The 15,348-nt window shown below is 43.1% G+C and overlaps 1 protein-coding gene across 24 annotated transcripts in view; it reads left to right on the forward strand.

Annotated features, from left to right (window-relative positions):
* FBRSL1 (fibrosin like 1) overlaps positions 1-15,348 on the forward strand; it is a 791,192-nt gene that overhangs the window by 698,442 nt on the left and 77,402 nt on the right. The window lies entirely within an intron of this gene.

Here is a 15,348-nt window from a genome sequence, read left to right on the forward strand (position 1 = left end):
CAGACTCTCCCGGGTGTTAAGATCAGCTGAGGGCCCTCTTGGTTGTTCTGGCCTTGGTCAGAATCTCAGGGTGGTGGCAGCCTAGAAGAGAGCATTCTTTCCCATAGCCTCCAAGTTTTGGAATTTCCTCCCCACAGAGGTGTGTCTGCTACTTTCTTTATATAGCTTTTCGTGAATACTGAAGGGGAACCTCTTTCCCACTGGCACCTGAGATGTGTGTTCGGGACCCACTCTATCCCTGTGACTACCATTTATTTTAACTGTTTTTGATTCTGATTTTAGGTTATTGTAACCTACTCTGGGACTTACTGGTGAAGGACAGATAACAATAATAATAATTGGGGGGGGGAGATGGGGGGTGCCATCCCTTTCCCCCAAAGCCCTGTCCACACCGCTAGCATGAGAAATGTGCTATGCAGCTGGTGTTAGATACGGTATTTGTTCGCATCATCCAATGGGCTTTGCAATTAAGAGTGTAAAATAAAAATAAAAATCAAAGATATGTATATAAACAACTAAGCAGGTAAAATTACCAGACTAAATTAAAACATCAGTCATTGCAATTTGTGTGCTGATATAAACATAGAAACACCACTGTGCAGATAAAATTACCAAACTCAATCAGAATTTAAAAATTACGTAGTTTAAAACTCGGGGCACTGCAGTTTTTGCTGTCTTTATCTCCAAGGAGAAAAGCCATGTAATAAGCGCCTAGGCTCCCAGGTTGAGACTCTAAAAACAAAGTGATTAACTCTTTATGCAAATCTTCACACAAAGAGGCAAACAACAAAATATCAGCCACAGTTTTGACACTTCCATTTCCACATGAACATATCCAATTTTGTAATTGGGGTTCTCTTATAATGTTTACTGCTGAAGCCAGGCACATTCAGTTGTGCACTCAATAAAGTATATTCAGGTCGACCGGTATGTTAGATCTTGTTGATACAATGCTACCATATCAAGAGGAGTAGCTGGGAAACAAGTCATACTAAGGACTCAATTTTCTCATTGCAGACAGATTATTTTCAAGCAAACATTGCCTCAGTATGTCCTTTCCTTTGTTCAAACCTAAATGTAATAACTCATGTGGTGATAGGCCAAAGACATCGCCACTGCTGGTGGCTCACCTGGAAAATTGCTGAAATGCCTTTCTTATTTTTCCACAGCAAAATAAGTAGGCGTAGATAACAGCTGACAGATTTTGGCTTGACACTGTTTTTGTACCTAACTGGCTTGCACTCAAACCAGCCTTGTAGTTTTGCATGCTGCAATAATGAATATGTTTGTTGTTCGTTGTTATACTTGTTTAATATTTAAAAATCAATAAATATATATTTTAATGGCCTTGTAGATAAGATCCCCAAATTTACTTCATGGAAATAATAATTATTCATCATCATCCTCTGGACTGATAGAGGAGTGATGGAAAGCTATATTTCTAGGTAGGGTGAGAAGACGGGGCTTCTCTCATCTACTTGCCTGCCTGGTTTCTTGCTGGGTGCAGAAGAAAGATCAAGGATTCCACCTCTCTCATTCCATTCCAGCCATCCACTCACTTGCATGCAATTCCTGGCCATAATGGCTAACAGGCTTAAATATAAAGCTGCCTAAAAGTCTGATGCCCTTCGTGTGAAAAAGCCCTACCAAAGGGCTTTGAATCAAGTGACCAGCTCATAGAGTACCTCTAACATCTTTGGGGATCTACTGTAAAAAAGGGCCAATAAGTCTCTGATTTTAGTGAGTTGTGGCTACTTCCTGTTAATGTTTTTTTTACTCCTATTGTAGAGAGGATGGACTCTCTGAGCTTTAGACTATCTAAATATAGTTTCCAAATACTATGACTTTCAGAATGTCATGTTGGGAATCTTAGGTGACATACCCATGCAGCAGACGTGTTGCCCCCAGTTCCATTCACCACACAGCCATTTAAGACACAACACAGACTGTGACTCCCTTCTCAAGACTCGCTAATGATTTGACATGCTATAATCACTTGGCCATTGCCATATTAACTAGCTTGGCTGACCACGAACCTGTTGGTTTTATTTCATATATAGGGTGATTTATGCCCATGAAGGAAGTTGACGCTTTCCTCCATGTCCAGTTCCTCAAACATTTCAAACTGGTTTAACTTTCATAAGTTTTATCCAAGTAGCCCTGCCTAAGCACCATAGATTTGTGATGGAGTAGGGAATCTCTTGACCGCTTGCAAAACTACAGCCCCTAGAGATCACTGGGGCAAACAGCTGAGTCGGGTTTTGAACTGGTATGTTGGTTTGAATATAAATGAAGTTCTGACTGCAAGGCACAGTAGTTGGTAGTCCTTGCTGCTAACTGCCAAAATTGCATATGGCAGAATTAGTAGTTTTATTTGATTTTGTCCTACACACACACTGGTTTCCACACACACTTTCCATTCACTGCCATCACTGGTATTAAAGTCTGATGTGCTGTCACTTCTTGACGACTGTGGACCACCCAACCCCAGAAAGAAAAAACCTGTAAAGGCTGCGCCATCATCTCTTTTAGCATTGTCCACTTAATGTATTAAAAGGATCATCATTGTTCCAGAGCATTTTAATTCCATAGAGCTTGATAGGCACCCTTTACTAGGGAAAAAACCCAGCTTCTTGGAGCTACTTAAACCCTTCAGATTAATGGGCTTAAAAAGAATCTGACCAGTCATTACAGCCTTTGTTGAGCAGAAACCACATTTCCTCACCAGGTAGTCTCTAATTGTCAACTTGGGATGATCTGCAACTGCCTGCCCATGTGGGCTAACAGCTTGCAGTCCTTTTGAAGTCTCTGCCTTTTATTTTATTGTCTCTTTTATTTTGTCTTCCTGGCCACAGAATAGTGCCTCAGGCCAGCAAGAGAGATTTCTTGTTAAGAGGACGCTGAGGTTTTGACTAGCATGTCTGATCCAGAAAAGAGACTGTGTTCTTTGGAGATCAGGGCTGCATAATTCTGTTGCCTTAAGGGGGCTGAGTGTTTTCCTATGTTCCTCCCACTCCCCTTTCCTTCCCTGCTGTGCTAAACTGTCATAGTAAATCATTTTAAAAACTAGAAATGCAAAACCTCCAGAGATAGGGCATGCTGCTTCAGAATGGATACCTTATTATTTCAAGAAGGACTTGGGGGCGTGGGAGGGTTTGGAAATGGATGGTTACTTCACCTGGCTCCCGGCAGGCTTCCAGTGAAGTGGAAACTAACACAGGCGAAGCTGCTCTCAGCATATACAGTACTCTGCAGCCTTCTGTTTTTGTCTAGGGAAATGAGCTTGGAGGAAAGAGATCCAGGCTATGCCCCTGCTGCTGCCTGTGGTCTGACCCTGGGCAAGTTCCTTTGCTTCTGCATTTCCTCTCTGTTCCTCCCCCACTTGTTTCTCGTGTCTTCCTTAGAGGCATGGAATTCGTCAGCGAGATGAAATATTTTATTGAGGCCAACCAGTAATGGAGATGGCTAATTAGATTTCCTTTTGGCCGGGAGTGGGTGGTTCTTGTTGGATCTCAGTTTACACAAATGAAAAGTAATCTGAAAAAACACACAAATGAAAACAGTCGGTCATAATTAGCAGCTGTTCCACCACTAAATGTGTGGGAGCCACCCCTTTCAGGCCTGCCTTTTAATGGTCCGAGTACTATATTCTCTGATTAAAGCTTGAGAAATCTCTTGGGCAGCTGGTTGATCAAGTGCGAGAAGTGGATGCACAGAATCAGTGAGTCTCTTTATGTGGAAAGTAAGGAGAGCTGGTGTGGTGTCATGAAACAGGACAACCCGGGTTCAGAACTTTGTTCAGGTATATGAAGTGCATTGACCTTGGAACAGTTAATATTTCTCAGCCTAGCCAACTTTACAGGGTTGTTTTGGGGATAAAATTTGGACGAGGAAAAAATAATAATAAGCAACCAATACTTTATCTGCCTTCTCCTGATTTTTAAAGTCCAGTTCCATTTCACAGAAATTGTAGGTAAAGGTAAAGGTAAGGTAAAGGGACCCCTGACCATTAGGTCCAGTCGTGACCGACTCTGGGGTTGCGCGCTCATCTCGCATTATTGGCCGAGGGAGCCGGCGTATAGCTTCCAGGTCATGTGGCCAGCATGACAAAGCCACTTCTGGCAAACCAGAGCAGCACATGGAAACGCCGTTTACCTTCCCGCTGTAGCGGTTCCTATTTATCTACTTGCATTTTGACGTGCTTTCGAACTGCTAGGTTGGCAGGAGCTGGGACCAAGCAACGGGAGCTCACCCCGTCACAGGGATTCGAACCGCCAACCTTCTGATCAGCAAGCCCTAGGCTCAGTGGTTGCTGTGTATATGTGTTTTTGCGTTTTTTCATAGCCATCCCCATCGTTTGTATCTGTAAAGGTAAAGGGACCCCTGACCATTAGGTCCAGTTGTGACCGACTCTGGGGTTGCAGTGCTCATCTAGCGTTATTGGCCGAGGGAGCCGGCGTACAGCTTCCAGGTCATGTGGCCAGCATGACAAAGCCGCTTCTGGCAAACCAGAGCAGCACATGGAAATGCCGTTTACCTTCCCGCTGTAGCGGTTCCTATTTATCTACTGGCACTTCGGCGTGCTTTCGAACTGCTAGGTTGGCAGAAGCTGGGACCGAGCAATGGGAGCTCACCCCGTCGCGGGGATTTGCCACCAGTCTTCTTATCGGCATGCCCTAGGCTCTGTAGTTTAACCCACAGAGCCACCCGCGTCCTTGTTTGTATCTGTACATGGATTCATATTCCTGTGGAAGACATTAAGGCGAGACAAGAGAGAGAGGTATGCGTTTCTCATGTTGTGAGAAATGCTGCAGATACATGTGTGGCACAGATGTTTGTCTGTTCATCTCTAGAAGATGTGAAGCATCCTAGGGATGTAGAATTTCCACACTGGATATCATCTTATCAGAGTGCCTCCTTGCTGTGTCACACTCACTTGCATAGCTGCCAAGTTCTCCCTTTTTTAAAGGGAAATTCCATTATGCTGAATAGGCTTCCTCGCGAGAAAAGGGAAAACTTGGCAGCTATGCTCACTTGGGTTCCAGTTTGCAAGAACTCTCAAGAACCAAGGAACACCATTCTGTGTGTTTGTGACTGATATCCAGGAAAGGCTTATTCATACTGAAAGTATGACAACCAAAATAGGCCATAAGGATTCGTTGCTTTACATCACAATCCAGTATTGATCATAGGGCCCAGCTCCTAAAGCTGTAGCTCCATCACTCTTCACTGGTCCATTGTGGAAGCATAAGAAAAGTGCTGCTAGGTCAGACCATAGGTCCATCTAGTCAAGTGTTCTGCTTCCCACAATGGCCAATAAGATGCCTCTGGGAAGCCCACAGGAAGATCTTCAACCTCCCTCTCTAATGCTCACCATCAACTGGAATTCAGAGCCATAGAATCCCAAACATAGAAAGCTCCATGTTGAGAAACATCTCCTCTCTGGATTAGTGTGATCTCGTGGCAGTGAATTCCATAAATCAATTCTTCACCTTCTTCATATTCTGTGGCTGCACAGCCAGTCACATGAGGACCTAAAGCAGAGCTGGGGAACCTGCAGCCCTCCATATATTGTTTCCCTACAAATCCCATCTTCCCTGACCAATGGACTCAGTGGCTGTGGCTGATGGGGTCTAGCAACATGTGGCTGGCCATAGGTCCCCTGTCTCTTCTGAAGGCACTTAGATCTGCAGCCCAATCCTGTACATTAACACCAAGATTCCCTGCACTATTTATTCACCAACTCTCGCGACTCATACCACTCTGTGTTAAGGCCCAGTGGAAAATTCACAGCCACACACTGAGGTCAGTTTTCAATCGGTGCCGTTTGTCTCATGTCAGGAAAGCTCAACTTACATGGGCAAAAAATGTCATCAGGACCAACAGCTGAGGGAGAGAAGCAATTTATGGTTTTAATATCAACACCAATCTAGTATTGTCTAAGACAAGACAGCAATATCGAACCTCTCCGCAACTTAACCCAGCCGTCGCCAGCTGAGTATTTTCCACTGTTAAGCTGGTATACAGTGTTCCTTTGTAGTATTCAGGGTGAAAAGTTGAGTTGTAAACATTTCTGCGCTCTCTGGTGGGTGGCAGGTCTGTTATTTTAAGGTTATTGGGGTACGCTGCTACATTCCTGTCACTGGGGTGAGAATAAATAGAAGCAATACTGCGGGAGATAGAATGCACTTAATTATTTATTTGAGCATTACAGACTGAAATTGCTTTTTGATTTAAAGCGTCCAAGCCACGGCTGCGTTTTTGGAGTTAAGAGAGAAGCTACGTGCTCATCCCATTACCTAGGGTAGCATAAATGTCTCTGTACAACTGCCATTCCTTGGTAAAAATTGGTTCATTTCCTGAAAATATTTCACATTTTAAATGCAGCACAATTAAATATTCCGGAACATTAACAGCGTGTGAGGGCTTAAAAGGAGGGAGGGAAAGCCCTTAACCAATAAACCATTTCTTCTCGCTAGTATAAATGTTATAGAAAGAATGGTTTGTTTTCTTTAATTATATAGTATATATTGGGAGGGTTCTGAGGGGGTCTTGTAACGAGGAGAGAAAAATAACCAACATGCACGGTTCTGCCTCAGCAGACAAGTTTTACATGTTCGGTTTGTGTGAAAGTCAATTAAAAGAGGCTATCGGGTTATGAGCAAAGGCGTTTTAATAAATAATTCCAACCTTTGACTAATAACAGTTTATATTACCTTGGGCTAAAGAATTTTTAAAAAGAGAAACTGAATGGGCTCTTCATCTTTTCCCATGATTGTTTACCTTTCCCTCTCATTCGTTTCAATAAACATTTGCTTCTGGCTAGACTCCCTTTGTGCTCCCGAGTTTAGATTTACAGTTTAGGAAGGGCTGCAGCTCAGTGGCAGAGCATCTGCTTTGCATGCAGAAAGTCCCAGGTTCAATACCTGGCATCTCCCAAGTAGGGCTGGAAGAGAACCCTCTCTGAAAACCCTGGAGAGCTGCTGCCAGTCAGTGTAGACATAAATCATGTTATTTATGTAGCTCCAGTAGTGGCCTGCCCGTGAATTACACCCAGAGTGTGCAGCCAGGACTCATCTGCAAACACCCACACCCATCAAAACCTCCATTTACACTCACTGCTGCTATTGAAAGGCAGATGCATTCTGATGCTTTGTGTATTTGTAACTCTCTTTTTTTTAATGCCACTGCATTCTCTGTTCCCTGCTTATCTTTTGCGCTCTTACAGCCACACACTTAACTTTTGAGACAACAGTTGGACAAGTTATCAATATTAATCTGCCTTTAGTTGTATAATAGCCCATTAGGGATTCCTGCAGGCAGGCAGAGTAACCCTGTGCTTGGTGCAGGTCACTGGCGTAATAGAGGCCAGACGAGCAATTGACAAGTAATTTGACAAGTCAGCGGGGGGGGGGAGCTTTGGGGGTGCCTGGATACGAAGAAGGGGGTACTGGAGTTGCCCCACCACCACCACCCAGGTCATCTTGTGTTTCCTTCTGCTCAATCAATGAAAGTGATCAATGCAACTGCAGCACACACTTTAATTGCAGATGGGTCCAGTTTCCCTTTTGTGTGCGAACCTGATGCTGTCTAAAATTCTTGTGAATCAGTGATTTCCTCCTTGTGGAAGTGAGGTCAGCTGGAGCAGAGAGAATACTATTAACAAGCTGCCGTTTCAGCCCCCCTGCAGACTGATGCACAGTTCTTTCCCCTGAAACCTTCCCCCAATCTTGGAATCATGGGGTGTGCGGTTGATGAGCAAGAAGCGCTCTCTCCCGATCAATCTGTGCGATGAGCAGTAATAGTTCATTCTCCACAGCAATCCCAGGGTTGACATGTGGTATGTTTCAGTAATTGATTTTTATATTAGCTTCATTTTGAGATGTGTAAATCCCTATATTGCTCACAGCAGCCTGTCCTGTCCTATCCTGAGTGAATGAGGTTGGATCGTGGGGGCATCCTTCATGCCCTGACAACTCCTGCAATTTCATTTTTGCGTATAAGTCACCCTAGAAATGCATACTCATGCGCGCGCGCGCACACACACACACACACACACACACACAGTATAAGCTTCAGTCACTGTTTATCTGATTGCTCTTCTGCCTGAAATTTACAACACTGTTAAGTTGATGCTGTTAATTCCATACCTTTCTACTGTGAAAGGACAAGTTTTTCAAAATGGCACGGGCAGTTTTGAAAGATGCTCGTTCCTCCTTGGCCGCCATGCAAGAGCATTGTCTGTGGGCTGCTGCATGTCGCTCCTAAGATGGTGTGGTTTCTACTGTAGTTCCCTGCAGCATCGCCTGAGCAATATTTGGACAGCATAGATTAAACGGGTGGTTGTTGTAAAACAAATTTCTAGACCACTTCACAGCATAAAGCCTTTATAGCGGTGTATGTGGTAAAAACAGAATAAAACACAGTGATAATAATAATTATTTATTATTATTATTATTATTATTATTATTATTATTATTATTATTATTATTTTATGTTTAGCCTGCCCTCCCCGGCCAGGGCTGGGCTCAGGGCGGCTAACACCAAATATGAATTACAATAAAACGTAATAGAAACAACAAACAAACAAACAAACAAACAGTTAATTAAAATACAGCTTAAAATACAGCTTCATTTTAGTAGTAGCCCATATATCAAGACCATAAAGGGAGGAAACATCAGATATTCACCCGAGCCAGCTATCCATGCTGTTCCTACATGGGCCAGCAAAAAAGCCAAGGGACAATTTATATACCAAATCCCATATAAGGGGTCAGAGTGAGTCTAAGCCGAAGGCCAGGCGGAACAGCTCTGTCTTGCAGGCCCTGCGGAAAGATGTCAAATCCCGCAGTTGTACAAGCAACAAAAACAATAAAATCATTACAACAAACTCAAACAATAAAACTGTCCATACAGTCTCTGAAAACAATGAAACAATTTCATCAGATATAAAATTGATCATGTGGAACATTCCTGCTGTCGGTGATACACCTTCCTAGATACCAAAGGTGCAGAAATGGAGCATGCAACCTGGATTTGTCCATTGTATGTAATTGTGTTCTTGAATCATGATGGCAGGGCAGGCCCTGTTGTTGTTGTTGTTGTTGTTGTTGTTGTTGTTGTTGTTGTTGTTGTTGTTGTTGTTGTTGTTGTTGCTGCTGCTGCTTCTATTTATTTATATCCCACCTTTTCCCCTGATAGGAACTCAAAAGTGCCCTACAGCTAAAATAGAAACAGCTAAAAACATAGAAAAAAATAATTAAAATACAATTAGTCGTTAATAGAATGTTTGTGTATGTGTGTATAAGATCTATTACAACATACAGATCATTACAATAAAAACAAAAACCTAACAGCACCAGCCCTTTCCTTAAAAATAGTCAGTTCCCAAAAGCCTTTTGGAACAAGGAAGTTTCCACCTGCCAGCAGAGGGACAACAAGGAAGGAGCCCCTCTACTTTCTCTAGGAAGGGCATTTCAAAGTCTGGGAGCAGCCACTGAGAAGGCTCTCTTGAGATATGAGGCAAGGTGAGATTTGGGGTGTCATAAAAGGACTGCAAAGTATTATGTACCGTACTTACTCTTGTAACTTTAGTTACAGGTAGGTAGCTGTGTTGGTCTGACATAGTCGAAACAAAATAAAAAAATTCCTTCCAGTATCACCTTAGAGACCAACTAAGTTTGTCATTGGTATGAGCTTTCGTGTGCACGCACACTTCTTCAGATACACTAAAACAGAAGTCACCAGACCCTTATATATAGTGAGAGGGTGGGGAGGGGTATTACTCAGAAGGGTGGTGGAAATGGGTGATTGGCTGATAAGTGTAGTAAACTTGTTGACTACTGTTAACGACTGCAATTGGTGTTACAGGAAAAAGCAATGGGTGAGATGGCTAAAAATAGCTGTATCATGTATAATGAGATAAGAATCCAATGTCTCTATTCAGACCAGGTCTCTCCATGGTTTTAATTTTGGTAATAAGTTGCAATTCATCAACTTCTCTTTCCAGTCTGTTTCTGAAATTCTTTTGTAATAAGACAGCTACTTTGAGATCTTGTATAGAATGTCCTGGGATATTGAAGTGTTCTCCTACTGGTTTCTCTGTCTTGTGATTCCTGATGTCAGATTTATGTCCATTTATCCTTTGGCGTAGGGTTTGGCCTGTTTGTCCAATATAGAGAGCTGAAGGGCACTGTTGGCATTTGATGACATACACTGTTAGAAGATGAGCAATTAAATAGCCCTGAGATGGTATGTTTGATGTTGTTGGGGCCAGTAATGGTATTGTCCGGGTGTATGTGGCAGCAAAGTTGGCATCTGGGTTTATTGCAGGCTTTGATACCAGTGTCCATGTTAAGTCTGGTGGTTGTATTATTGTGGGTGAGGAGTTGTTTAAGATTGGGTGGCTGTCTGTAGGCAATGAAAGGTCTTCCTCCCAGAGCTTTAGAAAGAGAACTGTCATTGTCTAGGAGATGTTGTAGATCTCTGATGATGTGTTGTACTGTTTAAACTTGGGAGCTGTATGTGATTACTACGGTAGTGGTCAGTTATTTTCTTTTTTGGGTCTGTCTTGCAGCAAGTTCTCTCTGGGTATCAGTCTGGCTCTGTTGATCTGTTGTTTAACTTCATCAGGCGGATATTTCAGTTCTAAAAAGGTTTGCTGTAGATCTCTTAGGTGAGAGTCTCTGTCCGTAGAGTTGGAACGGATGCGGCTGTAACATAGGGCCTGGCTATATACAATGGATTGTTTGGTATGTTTGGGATGGTAGCTAGAAGCATGTAGATACGTTTGTCGGTCAGTTGGTTTACGGTATAAGGTGGTGTCTATATGCCCATCATGTACAGTATTTTTATAGTAGTGTCCAAAAAATGTATTTCTCGCATAGATTGGTTCATTGTTAGGTTGATGGTGGGGTGAAAGTCATTGAATGTCTGGTGGAAGGTGTCCAGGGTCTGTTGACCATGTGTCCAGATAATAAAAATATTGTCAATGTATCGCAGGTACAAGAGAGGTTTGTGTGGGTAGGAGTTTAGGAAACGTTGTTCTAAATCTGCCATGAAGATGTTGGCATACTGTGGGGCCATGCGGGTGCCCATTGCTGTGCCGCTGATCTGGAGGAACAGGTCATCACTATCTTGTAACTTTGCTCGGACTTGGAGACATTATTGTGAGATTTTCTGCCCCAATTGCCAGAACAAGTTGACTGATCTTGACTTTGGTTGGGGGTGGGGTGGGGGTGGGGGTGTGATTGTTGCTTTCCCTCAAGCAGCAAATAGTCTTGGACAAGCCCTGCATGACATTGGATCCAAATCCACATTTGAGTGTCTGAGGTTAGAAAAACTGCCCCATCCTAGTGAAATCAATAATAGTAAATTAAATTTATTCAGTATTTAAACACTGTGTTTTTATTGTTTAAAATTACCTTATGTACACACAATAAAAGTCAAGCAGGTTTTAGACCTTTTAAATAAATAAAAAGGACAAGTTTTGACTCCTCAGTAGAGTTAGTTCCAGTAGCAATTCTACAATAGTCATAAATAGTTGTGTACATTGTGTCCTTCTCCTACCATAGGTGATATGAGAGCAGCTTTGGCTGTGAAAATTCTGTCCTGCCACATTAGTTCTAACTATGACTTATAGCTACTGTGGTTTGTGGCCACATAACTACTAACGATAGTTGCACTGAATGCAGGTGGCATATCAGCCACGGTCCAAACTCTGTTACGTGTGGTGTAGGAATCTTACTGGGTTGAGTCTTGTAGCTTCATGTGCTCACAGGCAGGACTTCCATAGTCAGCTGGGGCAAGTGGAGCTCTGCAAGGTGGTTGGACTAGAAGACCCTTGGGGTCCCTTCCAACACTATAATTCTGTGGAGTGCAGGAGACACTCGCCTGTGGGAGAGCCCTGCTTTCTTGCACAGCTCTCAGTCATTGGGTCACAGACATTCTGTGCTTTAATAATAAGCAAAGCTGTCTTTCTAGTAGACCCATAGACAGATGTTTTCATCTTTAAAGAAAACAACAACCACAAACAGACCACCTCTTTGGTTCCAAATGTGTGAATTCGAATGCACGCCTACTTCAAGCACTTACTTAGCCAAGGAAATGTTCTCCTTTCCTCACCCTGTGGGCCTGTACGGTTAAAGATGCCACCCAGGTGTTTAGCATAGATCAGCAGCTTGCTGAGTCTACTTCTGTTGCTGCTGGCAAGGTTGCCTTTGTGCTTTCCTGCCAGGCTTCCTATGTGTAATTTTAAACAAACAGAGCAGGGTGTTGTCATTTTGGAGGGGTTTCCCATCAAGTGGTGTTAGATGGTATGCAGGCAGGCTGGCAGACGAGGTTGGGTGCCTTATTTTATTTATACCCAGATGCATATTCTGTCTCCCCCCGCCTCCCTCTCTTTTGTGAACAAGACCAGTCAGATCTGATTTCTCCAAAGCTTTGACTGGCACCATTGCTGATTGCCCATGAAAATGCTTGAGCTGCCAACAAGGTTGCAGATTTCACCGTCCAGCCATGCCAGAGGAACTGCTGCTGCTCAGAAAAATTCTTGACATCGTTTCATATTCTGGGCGCTGGGCAACAGTAAACATATAAGCATGCATTCCCTTTGCATCTGAAAAGTGGGGCAGAGAGAAACCGACATTTCTCAAGTTTCCGTTTCAGAGAAATCCGTGGTTGGGGCACACCCCCAGACCTCATGCAAGTCTCATTTGCTTTGCCTCGTACTGTGAACTCTGCGGCTACCTAATGGGAAACCGCTTCCCTCTGTCCAGTTTTGGAAACTCTCACCTCTTACTATTTCATCCAAGAAGCACAACATGCCTTCTGGGGACAGATACACTGCTAGACCAGTCTGCGTGTGCGAGAGAGAGAAACGCCTGCTTCCCTCCTCTCCTCCTCCTCCTAGATCACCGCTGAAAATGCACGAGCCAGCTATTAAATAATTAACGTGCCCAATGGGACGAGGGGAATCAAAAGCTGTTGTGTTCCAAAGTTTTCTCTGGCTCTGAAAAGCACAGTTCACTGTGTATTCTGGCACCTTGGAGCGGGATTTCATCCCCCCCCCCCGCTCCCCTGTTATTATCCCCTATGTGCGCTGGACCGGGAAGTGGCGTTCCCAGCCCAGTGGGGGACGTCTGTTATTTCAGACCAGGAATTGGGGGGGGGAGCAGCCTGTTACCTGATTGATGTTTGTTTTTCATGGACAGACACCAGACGTTCATTGGAGCAAGGGAAGGCTTGAGGGACAGAGGGGGGAGCGAGCTCTCTTAAGGAGCTATTGTGCTCACATTCCCTCCTCTTTCTTGACTTCTGTGAATGTCTTGGCTGTTCTGCTTGGGCTCTGGTGACTTAAATAAAATATACACACCTTGGAGAGATTTCAGGAAGGGCTTTGTTGGATAGGGGAGCGAAGGAAGAGGAAAAAGACAATCCAGTTTAATTTTACAGTAATTAATTTCGCATGTGCTCTCTTTCCCCACCGGTGCCTTATTGGGTTTCAGAGAGGAACACTGGAGGCAAGCAATGATTTGTGCGGAGGAGCCACACAGTGTAATGTCTAGCCCATTCTAACTCCTGTGGCTTTTTGAACGCATGGTACACTTCAGCTTTGGTTTAGGAAAAGCCTGTGACACCAATGTAGAGAGGGAGAGAAGCAGTTTGAGGAAATGCCCCACTCATCAGGCCTGGAATAGGCAATGTGGGAAGAGCGTATAGGATTTAACATTCTGCAAGGTCTGCGGATTCCAACTGCATCCTGCCTCTCCTTTGGGTCTGGTGCCTCTTGTGTCCTGTCTGGCAGTAGCCCTCTCAACTCATTTGCGGGTTTCCATAGTCACAGTCCTTGTACCATTGCTTGCTTCAGAAGCCAAGCATGATACCGTAAGCAGGCTGTTCAAAAATACTAGAGTGCCCAGGCCTTGCTTATTTATGATGAGTTGTAAGAATTTCCTGTCAAATTCAGACCTGTAGATATTTTGCATAGTGTTTTAAAGCTATTTTAAGTGTGTCTATTAAGCCCCCATCATAGATATTTGTTACCCATACCCTGGTGCATATTTCAAATTGTGGATTAATTACAATTTAAGTATCCGTTTCTACTGTCAGTTGAGGTTAAACAATGGCAAAGGGGGTTTCTCCTTCCATCCATCCCTCTTTTAGTGTGTTTGTGGCAGAATTAATGAGCATTAGTGATTGTGAATGTAGAACCAGATTGTGGTGGGTATATTGATTAAGTAAATAAGAATGTTAAAAAAATGTATGCTGTCTTTGCATCCAGAGATGTTAGAGGCCAGTAACAAAGGCAACTGTTCACTTTCAAGTGTTGTTGTAGGACATAAATATTTTATCAGTGCTTGCATATTCGGTTCCCAGGGAAAAGGGGGCCTTGGTATTTATGAAGCTTGGGTATAGTGATGAAGACTGACTTTTATATCCTCCCAAAGAGATTGGTTGTAGCCCATGGTATTCAGGGACATTTATAAAGGACACATTTTAAATAGGAGTTTTGAACATTGTTTCCCATTCCAACGTAAGCTCAGGATTGAGTGAGGATATTGCAGCTTTCTGTTTGCATTTAGTACTGTAATATTCAACCTGAAGCAAAGAGGAAGCGTCACATCAGAAGGGATTGTGCATACCTGGTTGTGCAAGTGAATGGTAGATGCTGATGATTGATATTTGTCCTCTGCACTGGTGTGCAGATTAACAGAGGCATAGAAGAATCACTGTCTTATCGACACCTCCAGAAATCCATTTCAGAACTAATGTACAGATGTGCCATGCTGTAACTTGCTTTTCTAGAAGAGTAGTCATGTTCGCATGTAACCAAAACAGTAAATATTCCTATGCCAACTTATAGACATGTCAATGTATTGTGATAGTCCATATGCATCCAGTGGCCTGGACAGTTGTTAGGTATTTGTAGATATTTGTAGATATATATGTAGATATTTGCATCAATCAGTAGCCTTTGCTTTGATCAAATACAAACAGATACAGATAAATTAAAAGACCAGTAATTGCAATTTGTGTACAAAATATAAACAAAAGAACACTACTAAGTGGATGAAATTGTCACGGTCAATTAGAATTTAAAAATTAGGCAATTTAATACTCCGGGATTGGTAGAATATATATTTTAGCTTTACAAAAATGTATGCATGGTCCAATCATTGGAGGTATGCCTCAGTTTCACTGGAACCTAAGATGTCCTTCAGATCTACACACACCCAGCTCAGACCAAATTACTTGGCATGATTTATTCAAAATGCTATGGTCTAGCAGCATCAGGTGGGCTTCCAAAGGCTCTGTACAGTCACTTTGGCTTCAGAGAGGAGAATGCAG

Source organism: Zootoca vivipara, chromosome 16 (assembly GCF_965207765.1).
Source record: "Zootoca vivipara chromosome 16, rZooViv2.hap1.1, whole genome shotgun sequence".
NCBI classification, from domain to species: domain Eukaryota; kingdom Metazoa; phylum Chordata; class Lepidosauria; order Squamata; family Lacertidae; genus Zootoca; species Zootoca vivipara.